Here is a 27,465-nt window from a genome sequence, read left to right as displayed (position 1 = left end):
TCTCTTGTTGCGGAGCACGGGCTCTGGGTATGCAGGCTCAGTAGCTGTGGCGCACGGGCTTAGTTGCTCCGCGGCATGTGGGATCTTCCCTGACCAGGGCTCAAACCCGTGTCCCCTGCACTGGCAGGTGGATTCTTAACCACTGCACCACCAAGGAACTCCCTACCACATTCTTATGAATGTTTAAATGATGTATTGTTTCATCTTGCTCGTTTGGGAATGTTAGAAAAAGATCATACCCTAGGTGAGCTACATTTTTTTAAAATTCAAAGCTGTGTTTGTGAGATTCTTTTGAGTTGGTGCAAATAGCTGTAGTTCATTCATTTTCACATTCTCATTACAGGTCTCCCAGTGCACATGTGCAAGAGTCTCTCCAGGTATGTATTTAGGAATGGAATTGATAGGTCATAGAGTTAGCAAATTTTCAACTTCACTAAGCAGTACCAAATCATTTTGCAAAATGATTGTGGATTTCATACATAGTTATTTCATATTTATATATGATTATTTTAATATTTAAAGTCCTTGAAGATCTAAATCTGGTGTACTTTGTTTCTGCTGCCTCTGGCCCAAAGTGGTTTGACTTCTTATGTTTTGGTTTCTTAAATCTTATTAAGAGCTTATATTTTGTTGATCTTAATCTGTGGAAATCCTAGAAACCCTAAATGAGGAAGCTTTGCTCCAGAGCAGAATTGTATTGGCATTTGCTGAGAGTCAGAGAGTCTGTGTTATGCAGCTTATACTTTAGCCCCCCTGTAGAATCCCAGACTTAATCTCTTCACCTTGTTACTTAGCTTTGAGTTCTGGTTTCGATACCAGCATTTGCCAGCAGGGCAGCACTACCTTTCTCCCATACTTATCACTTATCACTGTGAGTTCAGGTCTCTGGGAGAGGGTGAGTGTGGGTGTGCATCGCAAGCCTGGGAATGAGATAAAAGGTATGTTTTATCAGGTTGTATTCATTTCATAGTAGTGGAGACTCCATAGCACGGAGTTCTCCATAGTGCCAGAAATGCTTTTTAACACTTCACTATTGGATTCTATTAACAGGGAATTTTGGTGTAGATGGTCAGGATAGAAATTATCTGGGCTTCACAGTCATCTCTACCTCCCAGACACCTTTAGGCAATATCATTTGTTTCTTTTGTATTCCTTTGGCCTTTCTCTGAATCTGCAGCATCTTTAGTGTGCGAATTTTTCCCATGATAAGAAAATCTCTTCCATCTTTTGCAGCTCTTTGGTTTCTGTTTTACCCTCTCTGGAGAATAAATCTATAAGCCTGCACTGTTCAGTATGATAGCCAGTAGCTCCATGTGGCTATTTAAATTTAAATTAATCAAAATTAAATGAAATTAAAAATTCAGTTCTCAGTGAAAAATCTCAAAAGAGAAAGGTGGTCCAAGTGACTGCATTCAGCATGTTGATGGATTTCTTTGAGGCCAGCTCACCACTCTTTGGTGTAGCTGCTTACCTCATTCTAATCAGCCCCAGTAGAGAAGGGAGTTGGGGGCTGGGAGTAGATCACAGAACACAAAGCAGGGCGGGAGAGGGGAGTGTACTGCCTTAGAGGGAGCAGGGAGACAGTGGTGGGCATTTCTAATATCCTCCATGACTTCATTTGGTTCTCAAGAAAATCCTGGTACATTATGACCCCTGTTTAAGCCCCCTTTTAAAAGATGAAGAAACTGAGACTCTGAGAAGTAAAGTGAGTTGAACGAAGATGCAGAGCTATGAAATGTAAAGCCACACACAGACACACACACAGACACACACACACACACACACACACACACACACACGATTTATAGAATAATCCTTTTCCCACTTTCCTAATGAAGGTCTTTGTGCGTTCCTCTGACTTTCAGTGTATCGTACTGAAAGGTCTCCCATAGATGTAGCCACAGAATCCAGTCCTGTCTTCCCACCCCTGCTTCCTAAGTCAGACTCCTTGCTCTAAGACTGAGGTTACCCACACCCTCCACATTCTAATAAGTATAATTTTCCAGTTTTACATGGTAGCTAGTTTCTTAGTAATTTTTGAGTAGAATTCAGAGAGAAAACTAGGATCCTTTCTTGTCTGGGATTTGGACTTTCTGGAGAGCCCAGGGCCGCTTTGACTGTGAAGTCTGCCATCGTTTCATAGCTTGAAATTTGCAAAGTTGCCACTCATGACCATTTATTGCTTCCTGGAATCTTTCTCTCCAATGAGGCAGACCTTGGTTATGGCTTTGTGGCACATAAAACTAGATTTTGCATAAAAGTGACTGAACTGAATGTGTCCATTTTTATAGACCCAGGAACTCTTCCTTAAAACAATTAAGTAGCACAAAAACAAGCAATGCTAAACAATGTGAAAGGGCTACACAAAATATAAACACTCAGGTTGGAAGTCTTTTTCCAAAATCCTAAACTATTACCTCTCACATGGATTTTATATATATATATATATATATATATATATATATATAATCAGATAAACTAATTATGATGCTTCAGTAGATCAGAGAAGGAGAAGGACTCCTCAGCCCCTGCCTTTCCTCCAACTTTTCCATCAAGGAATTGGAAAGAGAGACTAGACATTGATAAAGGGTGGATTAGACATTTAGTTTCATTAAAGATACTGGTTTGGATAAGTTAGAGCTGAGGAGAACGGGACCATGCCGTTGAGATCAGTTGTCCACAGGCAGTGACCTCCTGGGACCTTAAAGACCAGGAGAGGTGCCAAAGAGCCAGAGACAGCAGGCTGCCACCTCTACGATCCTGAATTTTCCAGTGCTGATGGTGAGCTCATAAACTTGACAACAGAAGCAGACAAGGAGCTAGGAGCCCTGGACATCCACGGTCCCAGTAGAGCTGGGGTGGGGCCATGTAATGTTGTACCAACAAAGGAGAAGCAGTCTGGGGATTCTCACTGATTGCAGACTCCAACATGAATCACCACTGGGATGTAGCAGCCACGAGCTAATGTAACCTTCAGCCGCATTCACGGAACTACCGTGTTTCCAAAAGAGAGCACAGCGACTCCCCACACCCGCCCCCAGACTTAGCGACATCTGAAACACCGAGTCATCCTCTGTTGATCCTGATATTGTATAAAGAAGAGTTTCATATGACATTTACGCTGGGCAACAGGGTCTGTGCTTTGATTTTGGTTTTCTACCGCAGTGAAATAAACATCACAGGGCCCTAGAGACAGTGGCTCTTCTCTTTGTTCTTAATCAAGCGTTGTATCAAGGAACATTCTGTTTTTTTCCCCACTGCTGCTCGTCTCCATCTGAAGGTAGGAGTCCCCAACTGAATGGATAGTCCTGGGCCCCAGAGCCAGTGTGGCTTGTTGATGATGAGCACATAGGACAGAGGAAGGATATGTCTCAGCTTAGAAACAAGCCTGTGGAAACTTAGCCAGTTGACTGCATCAATCAGGGAAAAGTGCCACCCACCCTGCAACCCATTTTTTGATACACTATAAGGCAGATTTCCTAACAATCAGGGCTGTTTAAAAGTAAAATTGGCTGTCTTGGGGAGGAGTGAGTTCCTCATCATTGGAAATATGCAAGAGCAGAGTGTGGGTGACCCTCTGAAAATGAACGTGGATCAAGAAAAGGCTTGGGGGCTTCCCTGGTGGTGCAGTGGTTGAGAATCTGCCGCTAATGCAGGGGACACGGGTTCGAGCCCTGGTCTGGGAGCATCCCACATGCTGTGGAGCAACTAGGCCCGTGAGCCACAACTACTGAGCCTGCGCGTCTGGAGCCTGTGTTCCGCAACAAGAGAGGCTGCGACAGTGAGAGGCCCGCACACCGTGATGAAGAGTGGCCCCCGCTCGCCACAACTAGAGAAAGCCCTCACACAGAAACGAAGACCCAACACAGCCAAAAATAAATTAATTAATTAATAAACTCCTACCCCCAACATCTTCTTTAAAAAAAAAAAAAAGGAAAGGCTTGGTAGAGATGATGCTGGGCCCTCCTCCAAATCTAACACCATGATCTTACATTTAGACCACCCTGCTTTTTGCTGGTGATAAAATTTTCCAAGTAGCTCGATCCTCCCCGTTTGGAGTTAGCAGCCCCCTGTGAATTACAGCATTAGGATTCTGAATCCATTTTAAAATAAAAAGCCTTTGCAGGTGTTCCTTTACCTCTCTCCATCACTATCGGTGTAGCCCTCAGTGCCTCTGCTATGACCACCTGAATTCATAAGAAGGGAGAGACTGCCCTCTTGGGTTTTCTGGATTTTCGGGTCCAGTAGAAGGACACCATGGTGTTCCCTCTGGCCTCCTCTCTAATCCCCATAGGCTTTTTGGCAAAGCGATGGAAAAAACACTTTATAAGGAGTGTGAACAGATTGCCATGGGAGCCAACCTGTGATCATTCTCTCCTCCTCACCTGCTTCCCAGCCAGCTCAGTCCAAAAGCATTTGAAGCGAGAGCATGAATTACTCTAATTTAGGGCAATTATAGGATTTACACATTAAACATATTCCTGGTGGTTTCCCTGGCAACCACCTCTGAATCACACAGTGAGATAAAACTATTATTCTATTTAATAGAGTCCACAGTTAAGAGAAGTCCAACTATAATTCACAGCGAGTACCCACCTGGTGTGGGAAGAAAGAACACTGGGCAAGGGGGCAGGAGACCTATATGCAGGTTCCAGTCCACGGGGGTCAGATCTAGGACAGGAACACATCCCGAGACCCTGGTGACAGTGCCCCAGCAAAGCAAAGGGGTCTGAACAGGGCCAGGAGAACGAAGACTCAGGTGCTTCTGAGTGAGTGAAAACAAGCACAGAACAATCTGAGGCAAAGAGTCTATGTGAACGATGATGAGATGTTAGTAGGGTCCGGTGCAAAGCAGGCTTATGCAGTGCCACAGGGCTCAGTCGGTGCTTAATTAATGCAGCAGGGCCAGGCCAGGCAACTGAGCAGTCTTGGGCAGCATGCTTCACTATGCTGCTAGCCTTGGTGGGGTCTGGGAGGGCGAGCCAGCAGGAGGGCATTCAGTTCGCAGCTTTTTACCTGTACGATAGAGACTTGAGCCATATCCCTTTCAAGCCCCCTTCTAGCTCTTCTGGGTAGTAGGACTTATCTGGTTCTGGAACAATTAAAAACATAGTCATCCTTATAGTCAGATAGAGATGAAAATAGCAGCTTTATTGGTGGTCATGTTGGAGCACTTCAACTGGACCTACAACCAAATGACCTTCAAAATGATACAACCCTGACCGAGTCTGGACCTGCACGTGGGCAGAATTGGGGCTACAGCTCAGACACACGGGAGTGTGCAGCTTGCCTCGAACCCATGAATTCTGGAGAAAGACGTGACCCGCTTGACTGTGGACTGGGATCCAACTGTTCTTCTTACAGGAAAGCAGAAACACTAAAAAAAACTCTTCATCCAGCACACAGCTAGCCTAACAAAGAGAGTCCACGTTTCAGGGCGCTTCTCCAATCTCACCAGAAAGAGAAGTCTTTCCCTCCCCTGGGAAGAAATGAAGGAGAGGGAGAAAGATGGGTGTGCGCTAGCTCTCCAGTACCCCAAAGAGGGCAGAGATTCCTGTTTTGTGGACTGACAAGAATGCAGGAGGGGAGAAAAGGATTCCCTAACACAGGGCCGGGGGTGTTGAGTGAAATACTAGAGGCACGTAGCTGGCTCCTGGTGTACGCACTTTGCCTCTTCTTGCTTCCCAGACAAAAGATGTCTGGCCACCTGCACCCCTGTGTGTGCACGGAGAGCCTGCAGCTCCCAGCAGCTGCCACCCATATACAGACAAGTCAAAGTCCCTTTGAAAATTAAAATCTGCAATAAGACGTGTCATTTCTGTCCAATGACAGGTTTGAGTAGAGTGGAGCTACTGAGTTATTGAATTTTTAAGGGTATAAAATTTTTTTTTAGTTTTCCAGTATTTCTCACTATGACTGAACTATAGAGTTTCATAACGTTCCTTGTAAAAGAAGGAGAGTGTGTAAGCATGCGTTTTGCAAAGTCCCTTGCTGCCAGTCTTTCTGAACTGTCACCAGTGGGAGATTCATCCCCAATTCACTGCCTCTCTAGATTTCTTGTACAATTTTTCAAAGTTCCTCATTCAGGAACAAGCACCTTAGTAGTGGCAAACGCTGACATGTGTTATATTCTGGGCAATGAACAAATGTTTGTCTAAGGGTCAGAGGGGGAAGAGGACATGCTCAGGAACTCACTACAGTGAGTGATTGAGTTGGGTTCCACCCCACATCCATGCCGTCTTGCACTGCTTCTCATGGGCCTAGAGTGACTGGGCTTTCAGGTGCTTTCTTCCCAGACACCGCCCCGCTCCCCCATTCCCCTCCACTAGATAACTGGGTTCGTGGAGGAGGAAAACACCGAAATAAAAGCTTTCTGGGGTGGAATAACACGTGGCCTCCTTTCTTCGGAGCGTGAAGGAAAAATCTCTCTCTTCTGGTAGGTTGCTGATGCCCCATATTATTTATCAGCTCCTGACCCTGTGCCAGGGATGGTGCTGGGCAATTTACGTTATTTCATTTAATCTTCACAGCAATCCCATGAGCAGTGATTATCATCCTCACGTTACAAATGAGGAAAAGGAGGCTTGGAGACCCTTAGATAACTTTCTGTGTGGTCTCGCTAGAAAGTGGTGGAACTTTGCCAGCTTATACAATTTCATTTTAAATTCTTGCCAAAACCTTTACCCTCTACCTATCCATTGCTCCTCCTCCCCAAAGTTGGAGATTTATTCAAAGGAAATCCACTTTGAACGTGCCTGTGCCTTGAGTGTTTGAGTTTATGGGTCACTCACACTTGATTTGTTTCATTCATTGCTCTCTGTGCTTAGGGACAAATGGGAGTTTGGAGAGTAAGAGGACAGTTGGGGGAAGGTGGGATTTTGGAACCTGCAAACACGCTGGGTGCAAAGATCACAGGCCCATTCTCTGCATCCTCTCCCTGGGCCAGCTCCAGCCATGGAGCGTTGGGAAGAGCAGCAGACTGGAGCCGGTGCCCTGGCTCTTCCACTACCTTAGCTACATGAGTTCGGCCACTAGATTTCTACTCTCTGCTTACAGTTTCCTGCACTGTAGCACAAGCAGGTTGGGATTGATGAATGTTGAGTTTCCCCTGAGCATCCGAGCTAAGTGATTCAATCTCACATCACTCAGTGAGAGAAACTGCTAGGAAAAGCTGTGTTTTCTCTGAGCAACTGTTTTAGCTTGTTTGTTTGGCAAATGCTTATATAACACGTACAAGTAACTACTGTGTACTGTTTTAGGCACTCTATGAATATCAACTTATCTAATCCTCCCAATAGTCCACGTGGTAGGTATTCCAGGTATTATTATTATTATCCTGTTGATAGGCAAGGGGTCTGAAGCACACAGAGATTTACTCAAGGTCCCAAAACTGGTAAGCATGGAGTCAAGTTGAATCGAAGCAGTCCAGCTCCAGAGTCCACGTTCTTACCTTGTTTTTATCTCCTGGACAGTGGAATTGTGTAACTGATCCAGTGCCCCTCTTTAACTTGACAACCCAGGCTACCTCTTACGTTTAGCAAATGTAAAAGCCCTGGGAGTGCGTGCTTTAGGCACTAGGTTCACCCCCAGCTTCATTCTGCCTTCCTGTTTTCCTCTCATTCTTCACCCCACCAGATTTTTTCCGCCTCTTTATGAGTATACCTCTTTGCCACTCACCAAAACATCCTTTTGGGAAGATGATAAGAAATTTTAAGAATAATAATGAAAATAAATATAAAGATGATTCAATGATGCAAGTTTGTAATCCTTCTAAGGGGCTTGCTGTATCGTCCAGTGTCTGTGTGGTGCTTTCACAGAGTTTGGGAGAGAGAGTTGGGGTGAGGAGGCAGCTCTACCTCCGGGGAACAAGGTCAAGGTTCTCAGCAAGGATGACAGTGCTTCCTGGCGGGGGGCAGGGGTTGTTGGAAAATTTATTGTGGGAGGGGATTGATTATTGCAATAATTGGGGGGGGTGCTATTGGGATAAACTGGGTGAGGGACAAATCCACTAAAGTCCTACAGTGAGGGAGACAGCCCCACACAAATTACAAATGCCCCATTGGAAATATATGTAGGTAAAAATCTCTATGGTTACCAGAGCCTGACACCTAACTCCATTTTACATATGTTTAAAAGGATATTTTACATGGTTTTGACATACACTGAATTTTCCAGGAATGCAACTCCCATATAAATCAAGAGAAGATTGAACTTTGTTTCGGAACTTTACCAAGAATTGTTCACCACTTGGAAATATTCCATCATCAACAACAGCACTTCTGGTGTCTGAGTCAACAATGCAATATACCATATCAGTTTACACTTGTAGCTGTCACATTCATATTGATACTACTTATATATATATACATACACAAATATGCTCATTTAGCTTTTATCTCAAAATGTTCAATATAAAGAAAAAGTGTCAACAATAAACATTATTTGAGTATTGCCTTACTTCTCATACATCCAAATTTGCTCATTATAACTAGGAGCAAGCAACTGCCAACTTCAACATGTCTCTAGTGTAATCATGCCTAAACATCTCCAGGTTGAAATACACACTCTTTTTATTATAAATTACTTTTCATTTATTGATTTTCTATTCAAGAGGATATTGGATTATTTTCTAGAAATTTAGACTATTTGTGAATTTCTTTTCAAGATATCAAAGGGGGGAGTTACAAACGTATATTTACAATGATGATGTTTTGTCTGATAGGTTTGGGAAGCAGTGGCTAAGGCCTCAAATATACAGGCTCCCGGCAGGCACAAGGGTCTTCTTCAACTGTATGCTTCCCAGCTTAATGTGACAGTAAGTAGTATTTGGTCACTGTGTCTTCATGTGTTTCTGTTTCACTCATATTTATTCATTCATTCCTCAAGTAATTTATTGAATGTTCCAGCTGATAGACACTGTGCTACGTGCTAGAAGGGCAGTTGGCTTAAACTCAACAGATGCTACAAAATTAACAAGAGAATAATATAAATAATTTTTGCCAGTCAACTTGAAATTTTACATGACATGGATAAATTCCTTAAAAGTCATTACTTATTGAAACTGACCCAAGAAGATATAGAATATATGAATTAGTCCTATAAATATTTTTTTAAATTTAATTCCATGTTTCTTTCCCAGAAAGAAAAGTTGGGCTTCACTGGTGAATTGTACCAAACATTTAAGAAAGAATAATTCTAATTCCACAAAAACTATCCCAGAGGATAGAGAGGAAAAGCTTCCAATTTGTTTTATGAGGTCCTATAACCTTGATACCATAACCTTGTTATCAAAAATCATAGGCCAATATTATTCATGAACTTAGGTGCGAATACCCTAAAGAAATATTAGCAAACTCAATCCAGCAATTCATCAAAATCATGTTGGATGTTTTCTAGGAATGCAAGACTAGTTTAACACTGGAAAAAAATAGGCAGTGTAATTCAGCATATTAACATTAAGAAAGCTATAAATCTTTTGGACATTTCAATAGATGAAAAAATATTTAATTAAATTCAACATCTATTTATGAGAAAAAAACTTCTTAAAAATTATAAATAGAGAAGAATTTCCTTAATTTCATAAGGGGTTGCTAAAAAAACCACAACATCATACTAAATGGTGCAATGTTGAAAGCTTTCTCTCTGCGACTAGGGATAAGACAAGTATGCCCAGCATCACCACTTCCATGTAGCATTTTACAGAAAATCCTAGTAAGTACAACGAGAACAAAAAATAAACAAAAGATATAATGAATGTAAAGTAAGAAATAAAACTATTATTGTTTAAAAAAACTATTATTGTTTACAAATAGTGTTGTATGCAGAAAAAATTCATTTACAAGTAAATTATCAGAAATAATAAGTGAGTTTAGCAAAGTTTGTGGATACAAGGTCAAGGTACAAAATCAATTAAAGCAGCAAAAATTAGAAAATACAATTTTTTTAAGCAGATACCATTTATAGCACCAAATACGTATGAATAAATCTTACAAAATAGGGCAAGATTTCTGCAAAATAATAACACAATATTGAGAGAAATTAATGAAGACCTATATAAGTAGAGAAATATCTCATGTTTATGGATTGAAAAACCCTGTAAGATATAAACTGCATTGCTTATAATCCTGATAAAAATCACAGGGTGCTCAGCTCGGTGCTCTGTGATGACCTAGATGGGTGGGATGGGGGGAGGGAGGTACAAGAGGGAGGGAATATATGTATATATATAGCTGATTCACTTCACTGTACAGCAGAAACTAACACAGCATTGTAAAGCAATTATACTCCAATTAAAAAAAAGAAAAAAACTTATGAGCTGCTTCTAAAATATATATGGAAATAAAAAGGGATACTATGAAAGAGTAAGGTCAAAGAACTTACACACTAGATATCAATACTTATTATAATGCTATAGTAATTAAGACCGTGTGGTACTTGTGTAAAGGTAGACAAATAGACTAAGAAAAAAGTCCTCAAACAGGTCCACACATATTTGGACATTTGATCATACAAGTTGGGGAAAGGACAGTTCAATCAATGTTTTGTCTATTGGGTAACTGTATGGGAAAAAGAAAAGAAACTTGATTATTATGTCACAGCATACATAAAAATCAATTCTCAATTGATGGTAGCTCTAAATGTGACATTTCTTTAAGATAAAATAAGAAAATATCTTCATGATGTGAAGATAGAGAAAAGTATTTATTAAATGACACATATATTCACCAACAATAAAGGAAATATTGATAAATTGGACTACATTAAATTAAGAACTTTTATCAGATGACATCACTAAAAGAGTGAAAAAGTAAGCCACATAGTAGGAGAAGATACTTGTGACACATAATTGACAAAGGACTTATGTCCAAAATACGTGAAAAACTTTTTATAAATCAGTAAGTAATACAGATAATTCAATATATCTTCTTTACAAAAGAGGATATCCAAATAGCTGATATATCTACAAAAGGTGCTCAACCTTATTAGTAATCAAGGAAATACAAACTGAAACACACCTACCCTGTGACCAGCAACTCCACTACTAGGCATATACCCAACAGAAGTGCAAGCATATGTGTACCAAGACATTTACAAGAATGTTCATTGCGGCATTATTTGAAACAGTCCCAAACTGGAAGCAACCCAAAAGCCCATTCATAATAGAAATTGTGGTATACTCATTCAGTGAAATACTCTTCAGCAATTATGATGAAAAAAACCATGGAAACATAAAACATGAGCAAATCTCACGAACATTATTTTGAGAACAGAAATCCAACACAAAAGAATTATATCAAGTTGTATGCTTATTATTTGTACATTCTTATTTAGTGAGGTACATTTCAATAATTTTTTAAAAAAATTCAGCAATGCCCTAATAATATTAATCTTACGGAATTATTTGTTTACACTATCAGTTATAATAACATAATAGTTGATGTGAAAATTCATAAGTGACATTGATGAAACAAAAGTGAGAAATTATCTATGGTTAATAACTGCCAATAAAACATAAAGAACTCATGGAAGGAAAGCTACACACAGAATGTAACCTGAAGATTTTGAAGAAGGAAGTTTAACAAAGATCAAACACCTTAGAAAAAGGCTTCTTGCTTGACTCAAGACTTTGGGCCCTGCTGGCATTCAAGCATGCTCTGTCCTGGCCTATGAGGCTCTTTCTGGTTTATACCCAAATTACACCTCCTCTGGTCCCAGTGAGTTTTTTGTATTAATCTTGGACCAGATGAGGACAGAACTCTTTGAGCACTGACTGGTTCATAGAACTGAAATGTTTCCAATAACACAAAGCTACAAATTGCTATGATTTATCCTGAGTGCATGCAGCCCTTGGAGAGCTTTATTGTAAGAGGAACACACTTCCCAAAACCCTTCTGTATGGCCACAACCTCCCTCGTCTACACGTGGGATGCTGAGATTTGGGTTTTAAATATTAATCCAAGAGCACAGATTGGTATGTTTTCCTCTGTGAGGTTTTGTCTTTGCTGTTGCCATTGTTATTACTGTTGCTATAAGAGAAAGGGAAGGAGGGAGGGAGAAATCTCATATTCTCTTGCCTGGATTTCAAGACCCTTATAATGGTTCCCCAAGCTACCTTTTCAAACATATCTCCCACTGATCCCCTGAGTGGTGCCTATGTTAACCGAACAAAAGTCACTACTGCAAAGTACTGTGTGCTTCTTGCTTTTAAGCATTGTTCCATACTTTCCCCACTCATTTCTACTTAGATGAATCAATTCCGCCTTCAAGGCTGAATTCAATGCAGCTTCCACCGGAAGGGTTCACTGACCATTCCCAGCCCCTGAGTGCTCTTTCCTGCTCACTCTAATGGCTATTTAACTGACCCTATTTTCCATACCCTAAATCAGAATGCATAGTCTGCAGGGGACTTGTCAACCATTTATGGGTATGAACAGCCATCTATGAGACGTTTGAAGCTGGGAATAATGGAATTTCACATCAATGAATTTTTTCCTGCTGTTAAAGTATATATCACGTGCCAGGCACTATATGAAACACTTCATCTACATTATTTCATCGAATCCTCATGATAATCCTGGTTGGTAGATATTATCATATATCTGCCCAAGGTTATTCCAGAGACAATAAACCGCAGAGCCAAAACTCAAACCCAGAACTGACTCGTCAGGATATGCTCCCCACTCTGCTACAGAGCTGTTCACAGATGTGGGGAGGGCAGGGGTGCAAGATGTAGGAGGCTGAGGCAGCGTTATGGAGAGAAGCTGGGAGAGATGAGGCTGGGCCTGACCACGTTTGGTGCATGTCAAATCAGTGCATGCTAATCTGGAGCCCTGTCCAACAAGCAGCAGGAAGACAGCACGTGTGACTACGAAGGCTTCAGCGAGCTGCCTGGAAATACAGATCCGGTAGATCCTTGCGTAGTACAGCGGCTGCAAGCATAGACTCTAGAGCCAGACTGCATGGATTTGAATCCTGGCTCCGTCACTTATTAGACGTACGACTTTAGGTAAGTTACTCGCCCTCTCTGAAGTCACTTGTCCACTCTGTGCCTGTTTTTTTTAATCTGCAAAATGGAGATGATAGTACTTATCTTGTAGTGATGTTGTGAAGATGAAATGAGTTAATATGTGGGAAGCTTTCTGCAGAGTTCCAGGCACACAGTAGGTCCTGTGGGAGAGTGGGTTCTTCCTCTTCTTCTCTGTTTGGGCCTCTGTAAGTGAGAGTTGGATCAGATGGTCCACAGTACGGCCACCATAACATACGTTTCTGCTCTCCTCTTAGGTTTCATGAGTTCTTGGAAAGTCTAAACTCTGCTTCTAATCTGCTGCAACATGCTGGCAAACCATTGAAATGGAGAAGCAGCTAAATGACCCTGAATAGGTTACTTGATGTCTCCAGTCATCACTCCTGCTTAACTTTTCTAGGACCCCAAACAGAATAGTGCACACCTCCTAGCTGAAAAGTGTTTCTGGGTCCCCCAGACCTATGGAGTGTTAGAAGCGGGACTGTTTTCCTCTTTCAGCACCCATCTGCCACCTGCCAACTCGTGGGCAAGTTGCCCTTGAAGGTAAGGTCCAGGTGAGGCATTTCCGAGGTTAGCTCTGTGAGGGGGGGAAAGCCGAGAAGACCACCTCCACAGGCGTGTGGGCAGCAGTGAGGGCTTTAGGCCCTCATAATTCTGCCGCCTTCTGCAGCCCGTTCTTGGATGAAGACAATTGGCATTTTCAGCATTTGATATGAAGTACTGTATGTATGCAGTTCAGGCTTCACTCCAACCCAAGGACTGCCCCTTAGCCCCTTAAATCAGGGGTTCAGGAGCCACTGATGCCTGCAGGCTTCCTGTGAAGGTTCACCAGTGCACACCGCAATCCCTTGCACGGTGACTCAGGCAACAGTTTTATCAAATATTTTGCCATAGCCAAACAGGACTCCCCAGCCTGCCCATCTCCAGTACCTGTTCCCTCACACAGTCAGTGTCACATGCTTTAGTCTTCTGTTATGGGAGCATGCACTTCAAAGTACCAACTTCTAATTTGGTTAGGGTAGTCTAAGCCATGCTGTGGTTGCAGACAGGCCCAAGCATGTCATGGCTCAACAGGAAAGCAGTTTACTTCTCACTTGTCTCAAGGTCTAGCAGGTTGGATCATTCTTTTCAAAGCAGTGATTCAGGAAACACAGCTCCGTCTACCCGGTGGTTCTACCATCTACAATGCATGGCTCTCAGAGTTGGGAAATTGGGAGTTCACTCCATTCCAGTATGATGGGGAAGGAAAAAGAGAAAGAGAGAGAGTGAGATGGGCCTGGAAGTGTCATCCCTGACTTTCATCCGTAACCTTTCTGTCCACCTGGAACTCAGTTGCATGCTGCCAGCTAATAGAATGAAGGCCGGGAATGGAGTCCAGCTGTGGACCTAGGAAGAAGAGATGGCTTTGGTGAGCATCCTGCCAGTCTCTGCTACTGTTAACTATGGTATTGGTCCAAATCCTGTCTATTCTGCCTCCAAAAGTTTTCCACTTTTTTTTTTTTGCAAATTTTCTCCTCCTATTCTTTTTTTTAACATCTTTATTGGAGTATAATTGCTTCACAATGGTGTGTTAGTTTCTGCTATATAACCAAGTAAATCACTTATATATATACATATGTCTTCATATCTCTTTCTTCTTACATCTCCCTCCCTCCCACAGTCCCTATCCCACCCCTCTAGGTGGTCACAAAGCACCGAGCTGATCTCCCTGTGCTATGCGGCTGCTTCCCACTAGCTATCTACTTTACGTTTGGTAGTGTATATATGTCCATGCCACTCTCTCACTTTGTCCCAGCTTACCCTTCCCCCTCGCCGTGTCCTCAAGTCCATTTTCTAGTAGGTCTGTATCTTTATTCCCATCTTGCCCCTAGGTTCTTCATGACCATTTTTTTTTTTTTTTTTTAGATTCCACATATGTGTGTTAGCATACAGTTTTTGTTTTCCTCTTTCTGACTTACTTCACTCTGTACGACAGCCTCTAGGTCCATCCACCTCACTACAAATAACTCAATTTTGTTTCTTTTTATGGCTGAGTAATATTCCATTGTATATATGTACGACATCTTCTTTATCCATTCATCTGTTGATGGGCACTTAGGTTGCTTCCATGTCCTGTCTATTGTAAATAGAGCTGCAATGAACATTTTGATACATGACACTTTTTGAATTATGGTTTTCTCGGGTATATGCCCAGTAGTGGGATTGGTGGGTCGTATGGTAGTTCCTTTATTAGATTTTTAAGGAACTTCCATACTGTTCTCCATGGTGGCTCTATCAGTTTACATTCCACCAACAGTGCAAGAGGGTTCCCTTTTCTCCACACCCTCTCCAGCATTCATTGTTTGTAATTTCTTTTTTTTTTTTGCGTGGGCCTCTCACCATCATGGCCTCTCCTGCTGCGGAGCACAGGCTCCAGACACACAGGCTCAGCAGCCGTGGCCCATGGGCCCAGCCGCTCTGCGGCATGTGGAATCTTCCCAGACTGGGACACGAACCCGCGTCCCCTGCATTGGCAGGCAGATTCCCAACCACTGCACCACCAGGGAAGCCCTGTTTGTAAATTTTTTCGTGATGGCCATTCTGACCAGTGTGAGATGATATCTCATTGTAGTTTTGATTTGCATTTCTCTAATGATTAATGATGTTGAGCATTCTTTCATGTGTTTGTTGGCAATCTATATATCTTCTTTTGGATAAATGACTATTTAGGTCTTCTGCCCATTTTTCATTGGGTTGTTTGTTTGTTTGATATTGAGCTGCACGAGCTGCTTGTAAATTTTGGAGATTAATCCTTTGTCAGTTGCTTCATTTGCAAATATTTTCTCCCATTCTGAGGGTGGTCTTTTCATCTTGTTTATGGTTTCCTTTACTGTGCAAAAGCTTTTAAGTTTCATTAGGTCCCATTTGTTTATTTTTGTTTTTATTTCCATTTTTCTAGGAGGTGGGGCAAAAAGGATCTTGCTGTGATTTATGTCATAGAGTATTATGCCTATGTTTTCCACTAAGAGTTTGATAGTTTCTGGCCTTACATTTAGGTCTTTAATCCATTTTGAGCTTATTTTTGTGTATGGTGTTAGGGAGTGTTATAATTTCATTCTTTTAAATGTACATGTCCAGTTTTCCCAGCACCACGTATTGAAGAGTCTGTCTTTTCTCCACTGTATATTATTGCCTCCTTTATCAAAGAAAAGCTGACCATATGTGGGTGGGTTTACCTCTGGACTTTCTATCCTGTTCCATTGATCTATATTTCTGTTTTTGTGCCAGTACCATACTGTCTTGATTACTGTAGCTTTGTAGTATAGTCTGAAGTCAGGGAGCCTGATTCCTCCAGCTCTGTTTTTCTTTCTCAAGATTGCTTTGGCTATTTGGGGTCTTTTGTGTTTCCATACAAATTGTGAAATTTTTTGTTCTAGTTCTGTGAAAAATGCCAGTAATAGTTTGATAGGGATTGCATTAAATCTGTAGATTGCTTTGGGTAGTATAGTCATTTTCACAATGTTGATTCTTCCAATCCAAGAACATGGTATATCTCTCCATCTATTTGTATCATCTTTAATTTCTTTCAACAGTGTCTTATAATTTTCTGTAAAATGGTCTTTTGCCTCCTTAAGTAGGTTTATTCCTAGATATTTTATTATTTTTGTTGCAATGGTAAATGGGAGTGTTTTCTTAATCTAAGATTTTTCATCATTAGTGTATAAGAATGCAAGAGATTTCTGTGCATTAATTTTGTATCCTGCTACTTTACCAAATTCATTGATTAGCTCTAATAGTTTTCTGGTAGCATCTTTAGGATCCTCTATGTATATAGTGTCATGTCATCTGCAAACAGTGACAGTTTTACTTCTTCTTTTCCGATTTGGATTCCTTTTATTTCTTTTTCTTCTCTGATTGCTGTGGCTAAAACTTCCAAAACTATGTTGAATAATAGTGGTAAGAGTGGGCAACCTTGTCTTGTTCCTGATCTTAATGGAAATGATTTTATTTTTTCACCATTGAGGATGATGTTGGCTGTGAGTTTGTCATATATGGCCTTCATTGTGTTGAGAAAAATTCCCTCTCTGCCTACTTTCTGAAGGGTTTTTATCATAAATGGGTGTTGAATTTTCTTGAAAGCTTTCTCTGCATCTATTGAGATGATCATATGTTTTTTCTCCTTCAATTTGTTAATATGGTGTATCACATTGATTCATTTGCTTATATTGAAGAATCCTTGCATTCCTGGGATAAACCCCACTTGATTATGCTGTATGATCCTTTTAATGTGCTGTTGGATTCTGTTTGCTAGTATTTTGTTGAGGATTTTTGCATCTATGCTCATCAGTGATATTGGCCTGTAGTTTTCTTTCTTTGTGATATCTTTTTCTGGTTTTGGTATCAGGGTGATGGTGGCCTCGTAGAATGAGATTGGGAGTGTTCCTCCCTCTGCTATATTTTGGAAGAGTTTGAGAAGGATAGGTGTTAGCTCTTCTCTAAATGTTTGATAGAATTTGCCTGTGAAGCCATCTGGTCCTGGGCTTTTGTTTGTTGGAAGATTTTAAATCACAGTTTCAATTTCAGTGCTTGTGATTGGTCTGTTCATATTTTCTATTTCTTCCTGATTCAGACTTGGCAGGTGTGCATTTCTAAGAATTTGTCCATTTCTTCCAGGTTGTCCATTTTATTGGCATAGAGTTGCTTGTAGAAATCTCTCATGATCTTTTTTATTTCTGCAGTGTCAGTTGTTACTTCTCCTTTTTCATTTCTAATTCTATTGATTTGCGTCTTCTCCCTTTTTTTCTTGTTGAGTCTGGCTAACGGTTTATCTATTTGTTTATCTTCTCAAAGAAAAAGCTTTTAGTTTTATTGATCTTTGCTATCATTTCCTTCATTACTTTTTCATTTATTTCTGATCTGATCTTTATAATTTCTTTCCTTCTGCTAACTTTGAGGTTTTTTTGTTCTTTCTCTAATTGCTTTAGGTGCAAAGTTAGGTTGTTTATTCGAGATGTTTCCTGTTTCTTCAGGTAGGATTGTATTGCTATAAACTTCCCTCTTAGAACTGCTTTTGCTGCATCCCATAGGTTTTGAGTCATCGTGTCTCCATTGTCATTTGTTTCTAGGTATTTTTTTATTTCCTCTTTGATTTCTTCAGTGATCTCTTAGTTATTAAGTAGTGTATTGCGTAGCTTCCATGTGTTTGTATTTTTTACAGAATTTTTCCTGTAATTGATATCTAGTCTCATAGCAATGTGGTCAGAAAAGATACTTGATATGATTTCAATTTTCTTAAATTTACCAAGGCTTGATTTGTGACCCAAGATATGATCATCCTGGAGAATGTTCCATGAGCACTTGAGAAGAATGTGTATTCTGTTGTTTGGATGGAATGTCCTATAAATATCAATTAAGTCCATCTTGTTTAATGTATCATTTAAAGCTTGTATTTGCTTATTTATTTTCATTGTGGATGATCTGTCCATTGGTGAAAGTGGGGTGTAAAAGTCCCCTACTATGATTGTGTTACTGTCAATTTCCCCTTTTATGGCTGTTAGTATTTGCCTTATTTGTTGAGGTGCTCCTATGTGGGGTGCATAAATATTTACAATTGTTATAACTTCTTCTTGGATTGATCCCTTGGTAATTATATAGTGTCCTTCTTTGTCTCTTGTAATAGTCTTTATTTCACAGTCTTATTTTGTCTGATATGAGACTTGCCACTCCAGCTTTCTTTTGACTTCCATTTTCATGGAATATCTTTTTCCATCCCCTCACTTTCAGTCTGTATGTGTCCCTAGGTCTGAAGTGGGTCTCTTGTAGACAGCATATATACAGGTCTTGTTTTTTTATCCATTCAGCCAGTCTGTGTCTTTTGGTGGGAGCATTTAATCCATTTACATTTAAGGTAATTATCGATATGTATGTTCCTATTCCCATTTTCTTAATTGTTTTGGGTTTGTTATTGTAGGTCTTTTCCTTCTCTTGTGTTTCCTGCCTAGAGAAGTTCCTTTAGTATTTGTTGTAAAGCTGGTTTGGTGGTGCTGAATTCTCTTAGCTTTTGCTTGTCTGTGAAGGTTTTAATTTCTCCATCAAATCTGAATGAGATCCTTGCTGGGTAGAGTAATTTTGGTTGTAGGTTTTGCTCCTTTATTACTTTAAATATGTCCTGCCAGTCCCTTCTGGCTTTCAGAGTTTCTGCTGAAAGATCAGCTGTTAACCTGATGGGGATTCCCTTGTGTGTTATTTGTTATTTTTCCCTTGCTGCTTTTAATATTTTTTCTTTGTCTTTAATTTTTGATAGTTTGATTAATGTGTGTCTTGCCATGTTTCTCCTTGGATTTATCTTGTATGGGACTCTCTGTGCTTCCTGGACTTGATTAACTATTTCCTTTCCCATATTAGGGTAGTTTTCAACTATAATCTCTTCAAATATTTTCTCAGTCCCTTCCTTTTACTCTTCTTCTTCTGGGACCCCTATAATTTGAATGTTGGTGTGTTTAATGTTGTCCCAGAAGTCTCTGAGACTGTCCTCAATTCTTTTTTTTTTTTTTTAAACATCTTTATTGGGGTATAATTGCCTTACAATGGTGTGTTAGTTTCTGCCCTACAACAAAGTGAATCAGCTACACACATACACATGTTCCCATATGTCTTCCCTCTTGCGTCTCCCTCCCTCCCACTCTCCCCATCCCACCCCTCCAGGCCGTCACAAAGCACCGAGCTAATATCCCCGTGCCCTGTGGCTGCTTCCCCCCAGCTATCTACCTTACTACGTTTATTAGTGTGTATATGTCCATGACTCTCTCTCGCCCTGTCAAAACTCACCCTTCCCCCTCCCCATATCCTCAAGTCCGTTCTCCAGTAGGTCTGCGTCTTTATTCCTGTCTTACGCCTAGGTTCTTCATGACATTTTTTTCCCTTAAATTCCATATATATGTGCCAGCATACGGTATTTGTCTTTTTCTTTCTGACTTACTTCACTCTGTATGACAGACTCTAGGTCCATCCATCTCATTACAAATAGCTCAATTTCATTTCTTTTTAAGGCTGAGTAATATTCCATTGTGTATATGCGCCACATCTTCTTTATCCATTCATCCGATGATGGGCGCTTAGGTTGTCTCCATCTCCGGACTATTGTAAATAGAGCTGCAATGAACATTTTGGTACATGACTCTTTTTGAATTTTGGTTTTCTCAGGGTATATGCCCAGTAGTGGGATTGCTGGGTCATATGGTAATTCCATTTGTAGTTTTTTAAGGAACCTCCATACTGTTCTCCATAGTGGCTGAACCATTTCACATTCCCACCAGCAGTGCAAGAGTGTCCCCTTTTCTCCACACCCTCTCCAGCATTTATTGTTTCTAGATTTTTTGATGATGGCCATTCTGACTGGTGTGAGATGATATCTCATTGTAGTTTTGATTTGCATTTCTCTAATGATTAATGCTGTTGAGCATTCTTTCATGTGTTTGTTGGCATTCTGTATATCTTCTTTGGAGAAATGTCTATTTAGGTCTTCTGCCCATTTTTGAATGGGGTTGTTTGTTTTTTTGTTATTGAGCTGCATGAGCTGCTTGTAAATTTTGGAGATTAATCCTTTGTCAGTTGCTTCATTTGCAAATGTTTTCTCCCATTCTGAGGGTTGTCTTTTGGTCTTGGTTACGGTTTCCTTTGCTGTGCAAAAGCTTTGAAGTTTCATTAGGTCCCATTTGTTTATTTTTGTTTCCATTACTCTAGGAGGTGGGTCAGAAAGGATCTTGCTGTGATTTATGTCATAGAGTGTTCTTCCTATGTTTTCTTCTAAGAGTTTGATAGTTTCTGGCCTTACATTTAGGTCTTTAATCCATTTTGAGCTTATTTTTGTGTATGGTGTTAGGGAGTGATCTAATCTCATACTTTTACATGTACCTGTCCAGTTTTCCCAGCAGCATTTATTGAAGAGGCTGTCCTTTCTCCACTGTACATTCCTGCCTCCTTTATCAAAGATAAGGTGTCCATATGTGCGTGGGTTTATCTCTGGGCTTTCTATCCTGTTCCACTGATCTATCGTTCTGTTTTTGTGCCAGTACCATACTGTCTTGATTACTGTTGCTTTGTAATATAGTCTGAAGTCAGGGAGCCTGATTCCTCCAGCTCCTTTTTTCGTTCTCAAGATTGCTTTGGCTATTCAGGGTCTTTTGTGTTTCCATACAAATTGCGAAATTTTTTGTTCTAGTTCTGTGAAAAATGCCAGTGGTAGTTTGATAGGGATTGCATTGAATCTGTAGATTGCTTTGGGTAGTAGAGTCATTTTCACAATGTTGATTCTTCCCATCCAAGAACATGGTATATCTCTCCATCTATTTGTATCATCTTTAATTTCTTTCATCAGTGTCTTATAATTTTCTGCATACAGGTCTTTCGTATCCTTAGGTAGGTTTATTCCTAGATATTTTATTCTTTTTGTTGCAATGGTAAATGGGAGTGTTTTCTTGATTTCACTTTCAGATTTTTCATCATTAGTATATAGGAATGCCAGAGATTTCTGTGCATTAATTTTGTATCCTGCTACTTTACCAAATTCATTGATTAGCTCTAGTAGTTTTCTGGTAGCATCTTTAGGATTCTCTATGTATAGTATCATGTCATCTGCAAACAGTGACAGCTTTACTTCTTCTTTTCCGATTTGGATTCCTTTTATTTCCTTTTCTTCTCTGATTGCTGTGGCTAAAACTTCCAAAACTATGTTGAATAAGAGTGGTGAGAGTGGGCAACCTTGTCTTGTTCCTGATCTTAGTGGAAATGCTTTCAGTTTTTCACCATTGAGGATGATGTTTGCTGTGGGCTTGTCATATATGGCCTTTATTATGTTGAGGAAAGTTCCCTCTATGCCTACTTTCTGGAGGGTTTTTATCATAAATCGGTGTTGAATTTTGTCGAAAGCTTTCTCTGCATCTATTGAGATGATCATATGGTTTTTCTCCTTCAATTTGTTAATATGGTTTATCACATTGATAGATTTGCGTATATTGAAGAATCCTTGCATTCCTGGAATAAACCCCACTTGATCATAATGTATGAGCCTTTTAATGTGCTGTTGGATTCTGTTTGCTAGTATTTTGTTGAGGATTTTTGCATCTATGTTCATCAGTGATACTGGCCTGTAGTTTTCTTTCTTTGTGACATCCTTGTCTGGTTTTGGTATCAAGGTGATGGTGGCCTCGTAGAAGGAATTTGGGAGTGTTCCTCCCTCTGCTATATTTTGGAAGAGTTCGAGAAGGATAGGTGTTAGCTCTTCTCTAAACGTTTGATAGAATTCACCTGTGAAGCCATCTGGTCCTGGGCTTTTGTTTGTTGGAAGATTTTTAATCACAGTTTCAATTTCAGTGCTTGTGATTGGTCTGTTCATATTTTCTATTTCTTCCTGATTCAGTCTTGGCAGGTTGTGCATTTCTAAGAATTTGTCCATTTCTTCCAGATTGTCCATTTTATTGGCATAGAGTTGCTTGTAGTAATCTCTCATGATTTTTTTAATTTCTGCAGTGTCAGTTGTTACTTCTCCTTTTTCATTTCTAATTCTATTGATTTGAGTCTTCTCCCTTTTTTTCTTGATGAGTCTGGCTAGCGGTTTATCTATTTTGTTTATCTTCTCAAAGAACCAGCTTTTAGTTTTATTGATCTTTGCTATCGTCTCCTTCATTTCTTTTTCATTTATTTCTGATCTGATTTTTATGATTTCTTTCCTTCTGCTAGCTTTGGGGTTTTTTTGTTCTTCTTTCTCTAATTGCTTGAGGTGCAAGGTTAGGTTGTTTATTCGAGATGTTTCCTGCTTCTTAAGGTGGGCTTGTATTGCTATAAACTTCCCCCTTAGAACTGCTTTTGCTGCATCCCATAGGTTTTGGGTCGTTGTGTCTCCATTGTCATTTGTTTCTAGGTATTTTTTTATTTCCTCTTTGATTTCTTCAGTGATCACTTCATTATTAAGTAGTGTATTGTTTAGCCTCCATGTGTTTGTATTTTTTACAGATCTTTTCCTGTAATTGATATCTAGTCTCATGGCGTTGTGGTCAGAAAAGATACTTGATACAATTTCAGTTTTCTTAAATTTACCAAGGCTTGATTTGTGACCCAAGATATGATCTATCCTGGAGAATGTTCCATGAGCACTTGAGAAAAATGTGTATTCTGTTGTTTTTGGATGGAGTGTCCTATAAATATCAATTAAGTCCATCTTGTTTAATGTATCATTTAAAGCTTGTGTTTCCTTATTTATTTTCATTTTGGATGATCTGTCCATGGATGAAAGTGGGGTGTTAAAGTCCCCTACTATGAATGTGTTACGGTTGATCTCCCCTTTTATGGTTGTTAGTATTTGCCTTATGTATTGAGGTGCTCCTATGTTGGGTGCATAAATATTTACAATTGTTATATCTTCTTCTTGGATCGATCCCTTGATCATTATGTAGTGTCCTTCTTTGTCCCTTTTAATAGTCCTTATTTTAAAGTCTATTTTGTCTGATATGAGAATTGCTACTCCAGCTTTCTTTTGGCTTCCATTTGCATGGAATATCTTTTTCCATCCCCTTACTTTCAGTCTGTATGTGTCTCTAGGTCTGAAGTGGGTCTCTTGTAGACAGCATATATAAGGGTCTTGTTTTTGTATCCATTCAGCCAATCTGTGTCTTTTGGTGGGAGCATTTAGTCCATTTACATTTAAGGTAATTATCGATATGTATGTTCCTGTTTCCATTTTCTATATTGTTTTGGGTTCGCTACTATAGGTCGTTTCCTTCTCTTGTGTTTCGTGTCTAGAGAAGTTCCTTTAGCATTTGTTGTAAAGCTGGTTTGGTGGTGCTGAACTCTCTCAGCTTTTGCTTGTCTGTAAAGGTTTTAATTTCTCCATCAAATGTGAATGAGATCCTTGCTGGGTAGAGTAGTCTTGGTTGCAGGCTTTTCTCCTTCATCACTTTCACTATGTCCTGCCACTCCCTTCTGGCTTGTAGGGTTTCTGCTGAGAGATCAGCTGTTAACCTTATGGGGATTCCCTTGTGTGTTATTTGTTGTTTTTCCCTTGCTGCTTTTAATATGCTTTCTTTGTATTTAATTTTTGACAGTTTGATTAATATGTGTCTTGGCGTGTTTCTCCTTGTATTTATCCTGTATGGGACTCTCTGTGCTTCCTGGACTTGATTAACTATTTCCTTTCCCATATTAGGGAAGTTTTCAACTATAATCTCTTCAAATATTTTCTCAGTCCCTTTCTTTCTTTCTCCTTCTTCTGGAACCCCTATAATTCGAATGTTGGTGCGTTTCATGTTGTCCCAGAGGTCTCTGAGACTGTCCTCAGTTCTTTTCATTCTTTTTTCTTTATTCTGCTCTGCAGTAGTTATTTCCACTACTTTGTCTTCCAGGTCACTTATCCGTTCTTCTGCCTCAGTTATTCTGCTATTGATCCTATCTAGAGTGGTTTTAATTTCATTTATTGCATTGTTCATCGTTGCTTGTTTCATCTTTAGTTCTTGTAGGTCCTTGTTAACTGTTTCTTGCATTTTGTCCATTCTACTTCCAAGATTTCGGATCATCCTTACTATCATTATTCTGAATTCTTTTTCAGGTAGATTGCCTATTTCCTCTTCATTTGTTAGGTCTGGTGGGTTTTTATCTTGCTCCTTCATCTGCTGTGTGTTTTTCTGTCTTCTCATTTTGCTTATCTTACTGTGTTTGGGGTCTCCTTTTTGCAGGCTGCACTTTCGTTGTTCCCGTTGTTTTTGATGTCTATCTCCAGTGGCTAAGGTTGTTTCAGTGGGCTATGTAGGCTTCCTGGTGGAGGGGACTAGTGCCTGTGTTGTGCTGGATGAGGCTGGATCTTGTCTCTCTAGTGGGCAGGTTCACGTCTGGTGGTGTGTTTTGGGGTGTCTGTGGCCTTATTATGATTTTAGGCAGCCTCTCTGCTAATGGGTGGGGTTGTGTTCCTGTTTTGCTAGTTGTTTGGCATAGGTTGTCCAGCACTGTGGCTTGCTGGTCGTTGAGTGAAGCTGGGTGCTGGTGTTAAGATGGAGGTCTCTGGGAGATTACCACTGTTTAATATTATGTGGAGCTGGGAGGTCTCTTGTTGACCAGTGTCCTGAAGTTGGCTCTCCTACCTCAGAGGCAGAGCCCTGACTCCTGGCTGGAGCACCAAGAGCCTTTCATTCACACGGCTCAGAATAAAAGGGAGAAAAAGTAGAGAGAATTAGTAGAAGTATGAGTAAAGAAAGAAGGAAAGGAGGAAAGGAAGGAAGGAAGAAAGAAGCAAAGAAGGAAAGAAAGGAGGGAGGGAGGGAGGGAGGGAGGAAGGAAGGAAGGAGGGAAAGAAGGAAAAAAGACAGAAAGATGATACAGTAAAAATAAAATAAAGTATAATATAGTTATTGAATTAAAAAATATTTAGAAAAAAAAAAAGAAAAAAGAAAAAAAAGGGACGGATAGAACCTTAGGACAAATGTTGGAAGCAAAGCTATACAGAGAAAATCTTACACAGAAGCATACACATACACCTTCACAAAAAGAGGTAAAGGGGGAAAAATCATAAATCCTGCTCCCTGAGACCACCTCCTCAATTTGGGGTGATTCGTTGTCTAAAGGAGGGAAGGAAGGAAGGAAAGAAAGAAAGAACGAAGGTAAAGTATAATAAAGTTATTACAATTAAACTTAATTATTAAGAAAAAGAATTTTTAAAAAAAAATCATGGACGGATAGAGGCCTAGGACAAATGGTGGAAGCAAGAGTATACAGACAAGATCTCACACAGAAGCATACACGTACACATTCACATAAAGAGGAAAAGGGAAAAGAATCATAGATCTCGCTCCTAAAGTCCACCTCTTCAATTTGGGATCATTCCTTGTCTATTAAGGTATTCCACAGATGCAGGGTATATCAAGTTGATTGTGGAGCTTTAATCCGCTACTTCTGTGGCTGCTGGGAGAGATTTCCCTTTCTCTTCTTTGTTCTCACAGCTCACAGGAGCTCAGCTTTGGATTTGGCCCTGCCTCTGTGTGTAGGTCGCTGGAGGGCGTCTGTTTTTTCGCTCAGACAGGACGGGGTTAAAGGAGCCGCTGATTCGGGGCCTCCGGCTCACTCAGGCCAGGGGTTGGGGGATGGGGGAAGGAGGGGCACTGCGTGCGGGGCGGGCCTGCGGCGGCAGAGGCAGCGTGACGTTGTGGCAGAGGCCGGCGTGACGTTGCACCAGCCTGAGGCCCGCCGTGCGTTGTCCCGGGGAAGTTGTCCCTGGATCCCGGGAACCTGGCAGTGGCGGGCTGCACAGGCTCCGCGGAAGAGGGGTGTGGAGAGTGACCTGTGCTCGCACACAGGCCCCTTGGTGGCGGCAGCAGCAGCCTTAGCGTCTCCCGCCCGTCTCTGGGGTCCGCGGTTTTAGCCGCGGCTCGCGCCCGTCTCTGGTGTTTGCGCTTTTAGCCGCGGCTCGCGCCCGTCTCTGGGGTTCGCGCTTTTAGCCGCGGCTCGCGCCCGTCTCTGGAGATCCTTTAAGCAGCGCTCTTAAACCCCTCTCCTCGCGCACCAGGAAACAAAGAGGGAAGAAAAAGTCTCTTGCCTCTTCGGCAGGTGCAGGCTTTTCCCCGAACTCCCTCCCGGCTAGTCGTGGCGCACTAACCCCTTCAGGCTATGTTCAAGCCGCCAACCCCAGTCCTCTCCCTGAGCTCCATCCAAAACCAAAACCCGAGCCTCAGCTCGCAGCCCCGCCCGCCCCGGCGGGTGAGCAGACAAGCCTCTCGGGTTGGTGAGTGCTGGTCGGCACCGATCGTCTGTGCAGGAATCTCCCCGCTTTGCCCTCCGCACCCGTCGCTGTGCACTACTCCGAGGTCGCGAAACTCCCCCCTCCGCCCCCCGCAGTCTCCGCCCGCGGAGGGGCTTCCTAGTGTGTGGAAACTTTTCCTTCTTCACAGCTCCCTCCCACTGGTGCAGGTGCCGTCCTTATTCTTTTGTCTCTGTTTTTTCTTTTGCCCTACGCAGGTACGTGGGGAGTTTCTTGCCTTTTGGGAGGTCTGAGGTCTTCTGCCAGCCTTCAGTAGGAGTCCTGTAGGAGTTGTTCCACGTGTGGATGTATTTCTGGTGTATCCGTGGGGAGGAAGGCGATCTCCGCGTCTTACTCTTCCGCCATCTTCAAGGTCCCCCTGTCCTCAATTCTTTTCATTCTTTTTTCTTTATTCTACTCTGCAGTAGTTATTTCCACTATTTTATCTTCCAGGTTACTTATCTGTTCTTCTGCCTCAGTTATTCTGCTATTGATCCCTTGTAGAGAATTTTAAATTTCATTTATTGTGTTGTTCATCACTGTTTGTTTGCTCTTTAGTTCTTCTAGGTACTTGTGAAACGTTTCTTGTATTTTCTGTATTCTATTTCCATGATTTTGGATCATCTTTATTATCATTATTCTGAATTCTTTTTCAGGTAGACTGCCTATTTCCTCTTCATTCTTT

General features: G+C 41.0%; 1 protein-coding gene across 1 annotated transcript in view; it reads left to right on the top strand.

Moving 5' to 3' along the window:
* Nucleotides 1-14,327: 14,327 nt before the first annotated feature.
* DIRAS3 (DIRAS family GTPase 3) overlaps nucleotides 14,328-27,465 on the top strand; it is a 33,083-nt gene continuing 19,945 nt past the window's right edge. The window contains exon 1 of the mRNA XM_032615203.1: nucleotides 14,328-14,432. The gene's annotated coding sequence lies outside the window, so the exon portion shown is untranslated. The remainder of the gene's footprint in view (nucleotides 14,433-27,465) is intronic.

The sequence above is a fragment of the Phocoena sinus genome, chromosome 1 (assembly GCF_008692025.1).
Source record: "Phocoena sinus isolate mPhoSin1 chromosome 1, mPhoSin1.pri, whole genome shotgun sequence".
NCBI lineage: Eukaryota > Metazoa > Chordata > Mammalia > Artiodactyla > Phocoenidae > Phocoena > Phocoena sinus.
Note: the sequence above shows the minus strand (reverse complement) of the source record. Positions and strands in the feature narration are given on the sequence as shown.